This window comes from Belonocnema kinseyi, chromosome 8, assembly GCF_010883055.1.
Source record: "Belonocnema kinseyi isolate 2016_QV_RU_SX_M_011 chromosome 8, B_treatae_v1, whole genome shotgun sequence".
NCBI classification, from domain to species: Eukaryota; Metazoa; Arthropoda; class Insecta; order Hymenoptera; family Cynipidae; genus Belonocnema; species Belonocnema kinseyi.
The window spans coordinates 140899434-140903001 of record NC_046664.1 but is presented as its reverse complement, the minus strand read 5'-3'; positions in this window follow the sequence as shown (position 1 = coordinate 140903001).

Here is a 3568-nt window from a genome sequence, read left to right as displayed (position 1 = left end):
TCACATTCATGAATAATAATTTTATTATTATCAAAATCAAAATTATGTGTGTGTCAATAAAAATGTTTAGCTAATGCTGTATTTTGCAAATTTTTATCAACAAATCTTTCATGTTCTCTATTTCTCAGATATAATGATCTACTAGTTTGCCCTATGTAGTTTTTGTTGCAATGTGGCCATTTTTTAAAAGAGTATTTTTTACTTAATCAAGATTTTCTTTATGGTGCCTTGCATCCGCTAATATGATAGCTCGGTCTACTAATCCATATATTACGCCAAATTTATTATAAATAGGATGGCATGAATTATAGTTCAAAAAATAGACCTGACCATCTATTGTAAGATTTAAATCAAGAAAGTTAATTTTTTCATCCTTTGCCAATTCTATGGAAAATTTTAGTTTGTGACCTGCTTGATTGAATCTTTGTAAAATATTGTCAATTTTGTCTTTCGGAATACATGGAAGAGTATTGTCAATGAATCTGAAGTAAAATATATTTTGATATTTAATTGATTTTAAGATTTTTTGTTCAATATTTTCCATAACGAAGTTACTATAGCTAGAGCAGCAGGAATGGGCGACCCCATCGGTAGGCCGTAGATTCGTTGATAGTATTTATCATTGAATTGGCAATAAGAGGATTCTAGACACATTTTTAGAGCTTTATCATACTTTTTTGTTAGAAAAGTATGTGGTTCAAGATCTTTCCACCTTTTCATAACGGTACACCTAATGAAATTCCAGGATATAATAGTATACATGGAAACAATATCAAGAGAGCAAACTGTATAATCATTTGGAATAATAATTTTGTCTATTTTATTTTAAAAATCCCAGCTGTCTTTTAAGTGGTTATTAGTATGTCTTACCATTTTTTGTAACGATTTTGATAAAACTTTTGAAAGATTATAGAAGTGTGAACCTGGGAAAAACGTAATTGGCGTAAGCGGATAACCGTTTTTATGAAGTTTAGGTATTCCATGAAAGCGTTGAGCTATACCATTAGTACAATTCAGATAGTTGTAAGTATTGTCATCTATTACGTTATTATTTCTGAAACTGGTTACAAGTTCTGTTAATTTAGTTTGAAATTTATTTGTAGGATATTTTTTTAATAATTTGTAAGTTGAGTTATCATTTAATAATTGCAAAGCTTTGTTATTGTAATGTGTTTTGTTCATTATGACACTTCTGTTGCTTTTATCAGCGGAAGTTATTATGATATCATTATTATGTTGTATACATTTTTTTTGTTTTGTTGAAGTTCTGACGTAAAATAGAATTATTGACTGTAAAATTGTTAATATTGTATATCCAATTTTGAGTCCAATAAACTATATCATTTCTTACTATATTTTTTAAATCTGGTGTTATGTTTTTCATATTGTATTCAACATTAATGATCAATTTTGCAATAGGAAATTTTTTTTATTATATGGTATAGCGAAATTTCCGCCCAGACTAATTATTTCTTTTACAATATCAGGTATAATTTTATCAGATAAGTTAACAACCCAATTTTTTTCATCTGTAGTCATTTTTTTATTTTGTTGACATCTTAAATTTTCCATTTTATTTAGTGAAATGTTAATTAACTGTTTAACAAAATTGTTGATATTTGCTATAGTATTTACTAAAATTCCATTAAAGAAATTTTCTGAGAAAATTATTATAATTTGATTTTTAAAATAATATAAATCTTTTGCGATGTCATTAATTTCTAAGGAAATATCAGTGATTTCATTGTTCAGTATTATTTTACCAAGAAAGTCAATAGATTTTTCAATTTTTTGACAGATTTTTTTGGAAAAACGACGGATATTAGGATTAATGTTACAAATAATGTGATGTAGTCAAATGCCCTCATGCTTACATCTGTATAAAAATCTACGTTGATTTTCTCTTTTTTCTATATAAAAAGTGAGGTGTTTCCACTTTTTAATAATCCAGACTGCATAATCTCCATGTTTCTCCTTAATTCGTATGTAAAATACTTCGTTGTTTATAATCGATGTTTAAATTTTAAGGCCAGTATATAGATATAGAATTTAAAGAAATGTAAAGTCCATTTAGTTTTCTCAGTTGAACAGAAATATTCAACGTGACAATAACACAATTAATTTTAGAAGAGACATTCACGATCTCAGCAATATTTACAATAAACTTGATTTAAATTTTACGCGGTCTTTTTTTTAGTTACGTATATATAACGATGCATAAACTAATCTCCAAATTAGCTATTAGTGTGTTAGTATCATTGTAACTGTCGTGATCAAACAACTTGACGAAAAATTCGTCATCAGCATGAAGCAAAATGTTATAAAAAAACAATATAATCTCAAGGATGCTTTCCTGTAAGTTCATAATAACTTTTATATAAATACTAACTACAAAATTTCCAAAATTAATAAACTACTCTTTCATAAATAATTTCTGTTTCAGATGAGATTTTTTAGCTTATATCGTAAATGACAAGTTTTTAAATTTTTAATTTTCAAACTAATTTAAATATTAAAATGCACATTCTGGTCATCAAGGACTAATAAGCGCATACTAATTAAATATTTTCTATTTTATTCCTTAACGTATGTGCTTCCTTTTAGAATAAGCCTTGAAAAGAACCTGAAAATCAGGTTGAAACATATCGGCACAACATTTTTTATAATAGAAAAATTTTTTTATAATAAAAAAAGTGTTTTTTAACACCAAAAAAGCGGTATAGGCCTCAAAAAACTTTATTTATCACTCACCGCAAAAATACATACAAATATTAAACAAGTTCAACATTTTTGTATGAAATCATTTCTTGGTCGTAAAAAAATGTTTTATAATCCACTTTGAAAAATAAATTATTGGAAATTGGTATAGTTTAGGAAAATGGTATTAATATATTTCAAGTATTTTGTTACCTATCCAGTGGGATTATAGACAGAAATTATCGCCTTAAAAAATGAGGAAGACCGTATACAATTTTGTTTATAAATTGTGATAGGTTAGAATGAATTTTAATTTTAATTACTTTTTCTCATTAAATAGAATTTTATGTTTACATTAAATTTTGTTATTTGCAAAATGTCAAATACAAAATGAAATTTTCAAATTTAGAATTTTAAAAAGTTTTTTCAAATCGGTTTCGAAGATTGAAAAATATTGAAAGAACCTTTTGACGATAAAAAATTGAAGGCAACCAATTTTTAAAAATTGAAAAGTCTGACTACTCAAAAGTTTAAGAAATTCGTCGATGAGAAATATTATTTTTATTTCATTTACATACTAAAACATTTTTCAGGCAGTATTTACAAAAATTTCAAAAGTTGGAAACTTTTTGATTTGAAAAGTTTTGTTCTTAAAAATTTGCCAATGTCTGGAATTTAAACAAAAATTTGCTTGTCAATTTTTCTGCTAAAGTTTTCAATGATATTTTGGCCATCATATATATTTGGAATATGTATTACTGTTTACATTACTTTAAAATTTTAATTTATTTTAGCCTACTTTAAACTATTATTGTTCGCTTTACTTAGCATTACTAGTCAAATTAACAGACAGTTAAAAAAGTTAAATAAA